This window comes from Xenopus tropicalis, chromosome 5 (genome assembly GCF_000004195.4).
Source record: "Xenopus tropicalis strain Nigerian chromosome 5, UCB_Xtro_10.0, whole genome shotgun sequence".
NCBI classification, from domain to species: Eukaryota; Metazoa; Chordata; class Amphibia; order Anura; family Pipidae; genus Xenopus; species Xenopus tropicalis.
The window spans coordinates 74,623,575-74,637,445 of record NC_030681.2 but is presented as its reverse complement, the minus strand read 5'-3'; positions in this window follow the sequence as shown (position 1 = coordinate 74,637,445).

Below are 13,871 nucleotides of genomic sequence, written 5' to 3'. Positions count from 1 at the left end.
TGTGATGTCCATTTTGCCATGGGTGTACTAACTTTATAGCTTAAGGATAAGATGTATATCTTTATCGAATGCCACAAATAATCAACCAGGATTGTGGCACAAGTGTATGACCCAATTAACAGTCATTTTCTGTTCATTTGAACAGGAATATTGCTCTGTATGTCTGTGCTTCTGTCCATAGGCAGGTAATGGTCATGAATGCTAATTTATAGGTTTCTGAGCTGTGTCCAGGCAGGTTAATTGTCACCTGATAAAACTCACCATATGTGATAGGGAACTTAGATTGTAAGTGGTATAAATGGTAGTATGAATTGATGGAAATCATAAACAATCTCTGTAAAGCTCTGATGAATATGTCAACATTATATAAATAAAGAATAATAAAACCCCTGTCTCTAGAGGTGTTAGTGCTGTTCTGGAACTCAGGTCAGGTCAGGTCAATAAAGCTTTACTTCCTTTATAGATTTTAAGCTAAGATCCCCATCCAATACCTATCCAGAGATGCAAATGCATTTAAGTCTTATTCTTTAAAGGAAAAATAACACTAAAATTTTTTAAGTAAATAAGCTATTCTAGCCTGCACCAATAACTGCCCTATCCTGCAAACCACTTAGTATTTTAAATGCTTTAATAGAAAATACCTGCTAAAACTTGGCTTCCTGTCAATTGAACTACGGCGATACGGCGAAGGAAGGAGCTGCATCCACAATGCGACGATTGATTGATCGAGCCTAGCCTGACTGAAGGCTTGATCAATTGATCGTCGCATAGTGGATGCAGCTCCTTCCTTCGCTGTATCGCCATAGTTCAATTGACAGGAAGCCAAGTTTTAGCAGGTATTTTCTATTAAAGCATTTAAAATACAAAGTGGTTTGCAGGATAGGGCAGATTGGTGAAGGGTTGAATAGCTTTTTTACTTAAAAAATGTTAGTGTTACTTTTCCTTTAAGAACTTGTAATCCAAGTTCTCATAATCATTGCTCATAGATGACTACATGTCCTTCACAATTACAACATAACGTGTGCACCCCTCACAGTTTGCATCAGTTCTAGTTTTCTCCCCCATGTACAGGTAGACTAAGGGGCAGCTTTATTAATTTTCTCACTGTAAATGTCACAGCAATTAGCTCAAATTATTACAAAAAAATGCAATAAAATTGTGATAGCAAAAATTATGTCATGCATCATCAATGGGAATTGTATAACCGAGATGCAGCACCATAGCAATCAAGCACAAAATATATTGAGCAAAAGCTTAACCATATAGTTTCCACTAATATAAATGGTAGTCTTTATTTAGCCTTTATTTATACTGCCAGGAGATAAAGAACCCACTTTGTGAATTCATTTTCCTTCACCTAATATTGAGTGTCAGAATTATGTTACCTCTGCTTTTCAATGGAGGGAAAGACATGACATTTTATATCATTCACTTTATGTTCAACCTCCAGATATTGTTTTGAAATGGGCAATTGACATGTTGGGGGAACTAAACATACTATAAAAAAAAAACATTTAAACATTAAATGAAGCCAATGGAATTGTTTGTCAGCAGGATTTATGAAGCTTAGCGGGCATCAAGTTCTGTACAAGGTACTGTTTTATTATTACAGAGACAAGGAAAATTATGTAAAAAAAATTGTATTATTTGTTTAAAATGTGGCCATCTATCTGTCCTAAATTCTTGGGCTGCCTAAATAAGGACCAGAAAACAATCATTATAATCCCCTGGCCAATAACACATAACATTGTTTGTGAAAGGAGCACATTCATTCACAAGTGTCAGTTACTTTAAAAGTTATTCAACAAATGTATATTATGTTTGCGTCTGTTATTCTTCTCTATGCAAGCAACATATCTTATTTTTTTTAGATCTTAAGTAAATCTTACTTTTCTCAGCTTTACTCAGAGGTATTCATGGTTTCCAGTTAGAAGTTAAAAAGAACGTTTTAATGACAGAATTTTAAATGAAAGTCTTTCTTGGCTGCCTGCTAGTCATTCAGCGCTAGACACTTGCTTTTGGTTACAGACTGCCCCTGAACAGGAACTTTCTGTTTGAGAAAATATCTCAGCACATGTGGGCATATTTATCAACAGTGTTTTTCTCTGTGTTGCTTTAATGCCCTATTGTATTTACATTCATAGAGTTATCTGCTTATATCCAAATAACTAGCATCAGTTGTGCTAAACTGAACCCATTTTCATTACAAATTATAAAAGAATTTTTAAATAGGAAATAACGGAAGGCATAAAATTGATTTGAGCTATAAAAGTATTGTGAGATATATATTTTTTCTGTTCCATCTGGCAGAAATTGCCTTTGCACCATAACAGATGGCTTTAAATGCAGTGATTACAAAAATCCTGAAGTTAAAATAGTTTAATTACTAAGTCAATACCACCTCCAACCTTTGCTGAGGCTTTAGTGTAAAAACAACAGACGGTATAAAGCACACGGCAGGACAATATTTAACTAGAACTTTGCATTAGCTCCTACAATACGGCTTTCTCATGAACGCTTTAGAGACCTAAAGATCATCTGGACTGTGGCTAATGTTGTTAACTAGTTCACTACCAAGTGACATGAAAGGAAACTGCTTTCCCCTGTCCAGTAAAAATAGAAAAGGAAGGGAAGGTTAATGCACATCAATTAATAAAATGTATGCAATTTTTCACACCTATTTGTATTGAAGTAGGGTTTAGTTTTCATAGGATTATGTAACTCTACAGCCCCATTGTAAGGCATCAGGCTAACAAAAATTGTGAGTTTGGGAAATGTTGCAGGGGTTAAAAATATTTTGCTGGGAGCCCACTAACGAAGTGATCAAAGGATTTTAGCCATTTTAGCCATTTATTAATAAACAAATTCTACACTAAATAAACAGGGGGTAGCTTTCATTTTCCAAAGCACAAGTGCAAGAGCACTAAGGGGCACACTTTGGTGCTCACTTACTGAGCACTTTCTCCCTGAAGGGTTCTACTCTCTGCACCAAGTGCCAGATAAAAAAATCTGACATTTAAAGAAGAGCAACAAGAGGCATAGCAGAGCCCCATTCCTATTGCCTGTATTTGAATAGGCAGTAAGTGCAAGGCCAGGGGTATTTGACACATTGTGCCCCAGAGGCAGTCTGGTGGGTGCTGCCCCCCTCGCTTAGTTTTAGAAGAGCCAAAATTCTGACTTAAATATTGGAATTTCAGCTTTTAAAGATAGCATGGGTGTATTTTTTTCTTACCGTATATACTTGAGTATAAGCCGATCCGAATATAAGCCGCGGTACCTAATTTTACCTAAGAAAACTGGAAAAACTTATTGACTCAAGTATAAGCCTTGGGTGTCACCAGTAGGGCTGGTGCGAGCCAGCACACGAACCACAAGAAGTATAGCAGGATAATCTTGTTACACGATATTGCTTGAGAACTTATAATAAAACTGACATAGATCCCCCCATTCTCAGCAGAAAGCATATTGACATTAACCTATTGCTGCTGCCTATATACCCGAGTTTTAACAAAGTCCACACTTAAATGGAGATGACCCAGTTGTTACCATACACTCAAAAGTCACTGGTAACACGATATTGCTTGAGAACTGATAAAACAATAAGCTAGAGAATAAAAATGTTAAGAATAAACTGAAGGGTACTGTATATATACCCTTATACACCAGCAACAAACACCAGTTTGCTGTTTGTTGCTGGTGTATAAGGGCGCAGGGTGCAACATGCTCTGGCAAAGGGTGGCCCTGCCTTGACCAGACAATAAGTAAATGGCCCCCTTTATGTGTTCCACCTAAACGACAGGATTTCCAGTGCTCATGCTTGTCCCACCGCACTTGGAGATTAAAAGGCATGACTAGTGACTCAAGGGTACTGTATATATATATCCGAGTCAGGTAATATCAGCAGCGCATCCAGCATTCGTCTTGCACACATATGTATATTCCTTTGCTATAGTAGGATGGTTCAGTCCGACGCCATTGGGTTTAAAAGGCTTGCTAAACCACAGGTGGACACAGGCAGGGAGGTTATCAGTACAGAATCCTGTACAAAGTAGGAAAATGGAGCATGAGGAAGGAGTAATTATATTTATTATATTACATACAGAAAGCAACAGGAGTTATCTAGCTAGCTGGAACGCTTCACGTACGGGTCCACCTTGCCCTCCCCTACTAAAGGCTAAATTCCAGGCATGCAGACAAATAAAATGGTTCGCTAACGATTTCATCAGGCTTAGGCTAGAGTTAATTTAGACCGCCCTTGACACTGCATTTCACCTATTCGACAATGAATTGTCACGTCAGCCCAAGCTACTATGGGAGGTGTAGTCCACAAGCATATAGTACGTGTAAAGGAAAGCAAACCCCGGAACTACAAGTACCATAATGCAACGTGACGCCGGGCAGCGAATAACGTTGTAGCGCTGAAAGGGTAAGATTGTGCATGCATGTTCCAAAAGCGTTTTTCATGTGGAGGTCAGAACATAAGATTTGTCTCGAACCCCCCCTCTGCGCATGTGTACGTACGCGCGGGCGGACGTGCGTGCGTGCACATGCATGGGGGGTGGGCGGTGCGAGATGAATGCCGGATGCGCTGCTGATATTACCTGACTCGAGTATAAGCCGAGGGTTCCTTTTTCAGCACGTTTCAGTGCTAGGCTTATACTCGAGTATATACGGTAACTTGCCTTATGGCAACAGGCTGTGCCTTCAGTTAGGAGGTGGGTGGAGAATCGTCTACATGTCTCCCCCTGCCTGCCCCTCTTGGATAGAGCCTGTGCCAACTTACACATTGCAGGACACAATGTGTAAAGTCCAAAAAAAAGGCCGATTGCTGTCTTTTTTTTTTTTGCAATCCGCATCGTGCATTGTATATGACCCCCACAGTCTTTCAATAGAATTCAACCTTTAGAGATGCCAAATGCAAAGCATCTGTTAAATGTTACAAAATATTTAGACTTATAACCAATTTTCATTTAACTTGAATACCAATTTTTAACTAAATCTCAAAATGAGTTCTTTTTACGGAATTGTTATTTTAACTGAGCTGCCCTATGTACAAACCCCTACATAAAAATGAATGTGTTAAACTGCTCAGTAGTGAGAAAAAATAGCGAAATGCCAAAAATGAACAATGTTTTTTTGACATGCCCAGTTTTTCCACAGCAAATTTTTCACTTATCACTACTGCTCAGATAAATCCAAAACTAAATCATACTTCTAGGAATGCTTCATTGTTACAGCAGTCTTTTTTAAACATCCCCTCTGTTCTACCTTGCAAATATGAATTTTTTGCCATAGTATTCCACGCTAGTAACCTTTAACAGAGAATCAGCAATTCATTTTGATTCATTTGATTGTGCAGTTAGAATTCTTGAAAGCCATTATATCATAGGTTACTGAGTACAGGTGCCAGTGTTAGTATTTTTAATACCATAGGCGCTGAATCAGTAATATACATTCATTTACCATTTTATAGAAACGAATGTTTGAGGAAAGGTATCACTCATGTGGTGCTTTCCATTCAATCCTTAAAAATTCTGTACTCAGGAAGATATATCTTTAGCACTTGTGCTTTTCTGGAATCTATTCATTGACACTAGCAACAAAATAATGGTATCTTCAACAAGCTTTAATGTGGCAAAATCGCTCTATTTCTGATATTAAACCATGAATCTATTTAACATATAAACATGTTTCATTTGTTAATGTCTTTTTGCTCTTAAAATATCTCTGTTGGGAAGTGTTACCTAGAGAATACATTAGCTACAGTGCAATGTCAAGCACTCATACGTAGCAGATGTTCCTTTGGATGTTGGTACTACAGGGCATGCTAACACTGACCTAAGAAAAATTAAAGGGCATGCAAAGCCCAAACAAAAATGAATTCACACACACAGACACACACATACCCGATCTATTGAACTTTTGCAATTTAATGTTTTTAATAAGCCTTTTTGAGAAACCTTAAACCATGCAATATTACAGATGACCTAACCAAAAACTCTTTAAAAACACTTTCTGGCTTTTGGGTAGAGATGTAGCGAACCTCACAAAAAAAGTTCGCGAACCCGTTCGCGAACTTTTGCGAACTTTGCGAACCCCATAGACTTCAATGGGAAGGTGAACTTTAAAACCTAGAAAAGCCATTTCTGGCCAGAAAACTGATTTTAAAGTTGTTTAAAGGGTGCCACGACCTGGACAGTGACATGCAGGAGGGGGATCAAGGGCAAAAACTTCTAAAAAAAAAAATACGTTGTTGACACAGCGTTGCGTTTTGTGCTGTAAAGGGCAGAAATCATACTACATTCCTAAACTTGTGTAATAAACTGCTTTAAAACGTCCAGCGTCTACATGCCAATCAAGTCGTGTAAAGGTTACGGCCGGTTCACACGCAAAGACAAAACGCCGCAGTAGTGGATACGGAATATATTATTGTTGGTGGAAAAACATCGCTCAGGTGATTTTATTGCAATGCAATGTCACTACTATGTGTAACGTGTTTGGTGCACTACTATGAATAACAGCAAACAGCACTGGACACGTTAAAGAACAGTAACTTAAATTAAAAAAAAAAAATAAATTAATAATAAAAAAAAAGTGATCTCTGGTTGGTGCTGGGGGTGAACTACTAGGAGCAGCACACCAGTCCCCCACAGCTAGACTAATAGCACTCGGCTCTATAAATTACAGTAGCTGCCCACAGCAGCTACATACAGAGCAATAGAAAGTAGATTACTAGTCAGCAAAGCTACCTAAACTGTCCCTCAAACCCCTGCACAGCTCTCTCCCTATGCTAACTTATCAAGCACACACAGGCAGAATGTAAAATGGCTGCTGGGCTTCGGTTTATATATGGAAGGGAGTGGGCCGGGGGTGGTCCAGGAGGGAGAGCTGCCTGATTGGCTGCCATGTTTCTGCTGGCTCTGGGGTGAGAGGTCAAAATTTGGCTCCAGCTAAGGCGAACCCAAAATTGCGAACTTCGCTAAAAGTTCGCGAACTTGCGAACTTGCGAACACCCGATTTTCGTGCGAATTAGTTCTCCGGCGAACAGTTCGCTACATCTCTACTTTTGGGGCAACTGATGAGCTGTGCACCTTGCTACAGATTAAAATTCAGTGCCAGATATACAAAGTAGTACTGTCAACTGCAACATAGGTAGGCAGGGGTCTGCTGCTCCTTGCTGCCTAGGAACGCCACAGCCTGCACAACTGAATGACACACAACTAAGCAACATCTAAGGGGCACATGCCACTACCACCACCTGTTCCCTATGAATACAGTGATCTCCAAAAATATGAAGTTGACTTCAGATACAACCATTTCACCATTTACTTATTACCTTTCATCCCACCCCTCAAAGTTTGAAAAATGCCCCCTTATGTAACATAGTAACATAGTAAGTTGGGTTGAAAAAAGACATACGTCCATCAAGTTCAACCATAATGCCTATATATAACCTGCCTAACTACTAATTGATCCAGAGGAAGGCAAAAAACCCCATCTGAAGCCTCTCTAATTTGCCGCAGACATGACAGTATTCCTTTAATCCCTTAAGTGCCAGCAGAATTTGACATTTCAGTTACGCTCAGTGCCACTCAGTGCCAGATGTTTTTTTTAACATTTTGTGCTTTCTAATATTAGTGTCATTTACTGGGGGGGGGGGGGGGGGGGGGTAGTTTAGGTAGGAAAACTATATATTGTTTTTATGTATGAGCTTTTGTGTATTTCTGCTTCTGGAATAAGATTTAAAGTTCTAAATACACAAAAAAGAAAAAAGTGCAATTTTTAATGATTTAGGGATTTATACCAGAAACATATTTAATGGAGGAAAGCCTCATGTCTATCAAATGTGCTAATACCAGATATGTATAGTTTTATGGAGATTTCTGACTTTTATAGTAACAAACTTGTCTTATAGATTAAAATCCATTTACGATTTCTGTTGCTCTATCCTTATAGCAAGTTATGTTCCACAATTCTTTTACGATGTAGCTCAATCTGGTCACAAGAGAAATAATAGTTTTTATTTGAGCATCAGTTGTACATTTTGAATAATAATTGTGATCTGGAGACTAATCAGTTGCACCCCAGTGTGCTTCCAGACCATTTTTTCCTGTCTATCTATAGCCATGTGGTCAAAAAATCGTACTTGTGCTATATCTGGTGGAAACAAATCTCAAAGCACTGGCTGTATAAAAGAGTAAATAGTTTTTAGTTTGAGGTGTTTGATGAACCTATTTACACTTTATACACCCAGTGCTGTTTACAGCACTTTACAGATTACATTTTTGGATAACTATTTTTTAAGTAAGGATTAAATACTCTCATTTTTAGTTTTAATGCTATGTACTGTATGTATGTATGAGGAAATGTAATAAGAATACTCAGTGTCGGACTGGCCCACCAGGATACAAAGAAAACCCCCAGTGGGCCCTCCTGCTTCTGACCATTTGGCCTGTGTCATGGTCATTCCCTATGTCTGAGGAGAAATAGAAGAAAGAATAGATGCTACGATTTAAATATAAAGAAAGTCTAAAGGGTTTGGGTAAGGAAAGGGGAAAAATAGATTAGAGAGTGGGCCTAGGGTCTAAGGTTTCCTGGTGGGCCCAGTCCGACACTGCTTTTACTGTATACATGTAATATAAGCCACTGCAATAGGAGGGTTTTTACTGCATGAAAGGAAAATTTCTTAACGAAATGCATACTAATACTTTGCTGCCACCTTCTGGGATACTAATACTTTGCTGCCACCTTCTGGGATAAAGTGGCATATTTTAGGTAGTGGGCAGATTGTTTCTTATACAGTACATGTAATGGCCAGATTAAATTAATATGATGATGCCATATAGTTAAATTCAGAGACCCTTTCGAGTAGACTACTTAAATAAACATCCTTGGGAGGGCTACGACCAGGCGTGGCCAGTTTTTCTCTAGGTAATAAAAAAATATATATAATAAATGAATAATGCTACGTTCAACGCCACTCCAGATACCTTGTGCAGGGGTCAGAAAATAAATAATTGAAACTTTAAAATACTTTATAATACTTTAATACATCAAAAAGGAAGATAATTAAACTGGTCACTCTTTTAAATATAAACCCCAGCTCCTTGAGTAATTGTTAATGCAGCTCTTTACCTTATTTTAAAACCGGTGCTTATTATTTTCTTTTTTTTTCACAGGAAGTGAATTTAGCTAGGGAAGAAGCAATAAAGCTAGATAGGAAATTTTTTAGTATAAAAATCCTATAAAGTAAAAAGCAAGCTTTGGATAGGATTGACTTCATTATGCAATTTAACCTTTAAAGCAAATAATAGTAATTCCTTTCAATTTGCCACTCTAAAACATACAAACAAATCTATGCTTCAAGGATTATCTTCATTTACAACATGTGTTTTATGTCAGAGCTGTCAACTTTTAAGAACTGCTAGCCGGAAGAACCGAAAATTTGAGCCAGTACCCGGAAATTATGTCACATGCTGGCACGCGCATGAGGAAATGCCACATTGATGCTGAACAATCACTGCTTGCATACTGCACATGCATGCGTAGAATTTGACGCAAACTTTGGGGATTGCAAAAAGATCCAGAGAAAGGAGGCAAGAGTTAAGGATACGGGACCATGACAAGGTTACACTACTATGGGTCGCGCAGAAAGCCCACGAGATGCACCTGGCCCCCAGAGTGACTCAGCCCAAGATCACCTCGGGACCGGCGAAGGAGGAGAAGCGCATAACCGGAAGCGGAGGGAGGAAGTGCAGAGGCGGCGGGTCCGGACCGCACACGCAGAAGGGTATGCAATCAACGCGGAGGGAGAACAGCCGGAGGCCGCAGCGGTTAAGCGGAGCGGGCAAGGAACCCGCGTGGGCAGGGAGGTGGAAGAGCTGGCCAGGGGGCAGAGCAACACGGCCCGGCACGCAGCACCGGACACAAGGGAGGCACAGGAGGAGGGAGGGGCTGAAGGGCAGCAGCTGGCCCAAGGGGAGACCGGGGAGCCCAGAGCCTTGTCCCAATGGGAGAACACAGACAACGGGGCATCAGGTCAGCAAGGGCTAGGCGATGGTTGGACACTCCTACATCCACTGGGCAAGCCTGAGAGCAGCAGCCAGACACGCTGGGAAGTATAGGGACACAGTAGTGCCAGGGATATCAGATTTGTCTCTACTGTGCCCACACTTACCTAAGGTGGGATAAACCGGTGGGCTCCCTATCTTACTGCTTGCTGATAGCTGTGTTTATGCTACCCATACCTATTTGAGAGGCATAAAATGGTGGACTCTTATGCTTGATCTACAATATCATCATTTGTACTGCTGCAAAATTGCTATTCCTCCTCAGAGTGTGAGTATTGTCACACTGCATTTACATCATTTGTATGGGACAAATAAACAGTTATCATTTTGTTTGCAAAAGCTCCTATCGTCCATCTAGTCATTTATTGAAACCTTGCACTTGGGTGGTGTAGTGACACTACACCCTCCTTAGCAAAGGCCCATTGTGTGGAAAAAGGGGTCCAATGTACCCCATGCTCTATTACTAGCTGGACATATTGACTTATATAGCCCAAAAGGGATTACAAGTGCTAATAAGTCAGTCAGTTCAATGTGAGTCAGTGTAGTTTGCCCTGAATTTAAACCCTGCCCACCTACCTGCCCCTGTCACACAGTTCTGCGTTGTCACTGCTTGATACGGTAGTTGAGTAATTGTTTTTTTCCATATGTTACGCAAATTGCATACGTTTAGGGTCTCCTTCCACTGTTAAAAATGTCATGCAGATTACAGTTTATATAATTTAGTAAATAGATCACAATATATATAAACAGTTGATGTTACTCTGTAAGAATTAGTTCATATAAAAAGGTAAAATGAATAATTAATGTACTAATCCAGTGCTGTCCAACTGGCGGCCCGCAGGCCGCATGTGGCCCTCGAACCCCCTCTGTGTGGCCCCCCCACCTGTCTGTAGAGATGTAGCGAACTAATTCGCGCGAACATCGGGTGTTCGCAAGTCCGCAAATTCCGAACTTTTGGCGATGTTCGTCATTTTGGGTCCGCCGCGTTTTTTTTTGCGCCGCGTTTTTTTGCCTTGGTTTTTTCCGCCGCGTTTTTTCGCTTCAGTTTTTCGCCTTTGCGTATTCATAGGAATAGCTTGCGGGTTTTTTGGGGCGTTATTTTTTGGCGTTTTTTTTTGCGGTTTTTTTTTGGCGTTTTTTTTACAAAGTATTTTTCAGATAAATTTTTGCCCTTGATCCCCCTCCTGCATGCCACTGTCCAGGTCATGGCACCCTTTAAACAACTTTAAAATCAGTTTTCTGGCCAGAAATGGCTTTTCTAGGTTTTAAAGTTCGCCTTCCCATTGAAGTCTATGGGGTTCGCAAAGTTTGCGAATATTCGCGAGTTTTGGCGAAAGTCCGCGAACGGGTTCGCGAACATTTTTGGCGATGTTCGCTACATCCCTGCCTGTCTGGCTGCTTTGATGGCTTAACTTTGTGTTAGCTTTAAATGGTATCAGTACTGAGATTAACTGGCTCCCAGTCGGTTCTCACCTCAGATTCAGGCTGTAATCCCTCTGTATTGTTTAAAAATTGAATCCCCTGTGTTGTTCACACCTTTTAATCTCTGCATTGTTCACCCCCTGCAGTGTTCACACCTCAGGCTCAACCTGTAATCACCTACATTGTTCACCTCTTCACACCTCAGACATTGTATGTACTGCTTGGATTATGCTGCCTGTGTATAGGCAGCATAGGGCAGGCAGAGTATGGCACATAGGCAGCATAGAGCAGGGAGGGTATGGCACCACAGGCAGCATAGGACAGACAGAGTATGGCACACACAGGCAGCATAGGACAGACAGAGTGCTGCCTGTGTGTGCCTTACTCTGCCTGCCCTATGCTGCCTGTGGGAGGTGAACCTGGCAGGGGTTTGTTCTGGGAGTTTGTTAGCAGTTGGAAATAGCCATTAAATGGTCCCTAAGGTGTGTAATTATATGCTGGGGGTTGCTGTGCTATCCACAGAGGAGGAGGAGGCATATGGATTTAAGGGTGTGTCTTAATATGACATAATTTCTTTAACCTATGAATGATGGTTGATATCTCTGCAGCGACCATTGTGATAAAATGGGTGTGGTTTGAAGCGGGTGTGGTTTAAAATGGGGGAGTGGCCAAAACTCGCTTCCATTAGCGGCCCTCCACCATGTATGTGAGAGAAATTCCGGCCCTTGGCACCGCAGAAGTTGGACAGCACTGTACTAATAGGTCAGTAAGTTCATTGGGTGTCAGTGTTATTTACCTTAAGTATTTTTAAATCATCGGTGGTCACCAGAGTTTGCCTGCCCCATCAAGCTTCTCTCTATTGTTATATATGTTATTAAATAAATTCACAAAAAGGTTTATGATAAACACTGCCTTTGCAAGGATACCAAACTTTTCAGTCCTCCCCAAACACCACATGTCACTCCACATTCATCCAGTGTTCTATTTAAACCTTTAACTTGGCTGTTAGTAGATATCGATTATACACACTGAATTGTGGTTAATTGTTATATAAGGTTAAATAGAGCTTTTTGATTTCTTATTTGCTGTCTCCATGATGCTCCAACAATCCCTTGTTTACTGTCAACTCCAGATCCAGACAAAGGCTTTACCCAGGGGTCCTCAAACGAATTTACCTGGTCCCCACCCCTGCTGCGTCCTCACCCCTGGCTAATACCTCGGCCGACGCTAACATGGTCAGACTGGGAAAAAGTCTTCTGCCATACCACCTTCCGCCTAACAGTCTGTAATCCCTTTCATTCTTCTGATAGCCCACATCCCTGCTGGACCCCCAGGGCTGCACTGATCGAAAACTGTATACCTTAAAGATAGCCCTGGTTCCACTCTGGAAGCACGGCCATCTTTAATTTTTATTCTTGTCTCGCTTCCCTTTCTTCTTCTCCCTGCCCTTCTTTGTGGCCCAGCCAATCTGCTTCCACCTCCCGGCTGCACCCCCCTATGGCCCCACCATATGCTCTATGGAGAGCAGAAGGAAAACATGGAGTTGTGAGATGTGAGTAGGGGGGTGGGGGAGAGAAAAGAGCAGAGAAAGAATATGATGGATAGCAGAAAGGAAGTAGGGACAAGGAAAAGGGAAGGATGGAGACAAAAATGTTGAAAGCAAGGAAAGTATATAGGAAGAAGGACAGAGAGAAGAAATAAAGAAGATGGGTTGAGAGGAAGGCAATCAGAAAGCAAGGTAGGTAGGTGGCTTTATTTGTCTGGGTATGAACAATTGCTTTATTTTACTGCTAATGTACAGTGTACAGTAAATATAACATCCCACCTTGCCACAATGATGCTTCGCCTGGAATGGGTAATTGCTGTTTTCTGAATTTCATAAATGAATTTTCATACAGGGTCGTACTGGTGGGTGCACGGCCCACCGGGGCTACAGCACAAAGCATTCAAGTTGCAGTAGCTGAAATTTAACGGGTGGCAAATCTCTCCATGTGCCATTGCCCTTAAGCAGAAGTAATAATTATCATCTGTGAACTAACATCTCAAAATTACTCCCACAAATAATGCCCACTCTGGTTCCACAGCAATTCCCTACAGATATATTTCCGATCTAGTTCCTTAAATGCACCCAGTTTGTATGGAGGGTGAGCAGCAGATCACACACTTTCTCATAAGAATGGCACACAACCATCCATTCAGTCAAGCAACTCTGTTAAGAGGTGTCGCAAACTCAAATGCTGCATTAAAAAACAGGTTGCCTTAGAACAGTAATTGCTGATATGTGAGGCCGAAGAGGACTCCTTGCTTGTTAGACATTTCTGCCATGCAGTCAGAGCTGATTCTAGCCAGTGTTTATGTCTATGGGTGTTTCCTTCCACA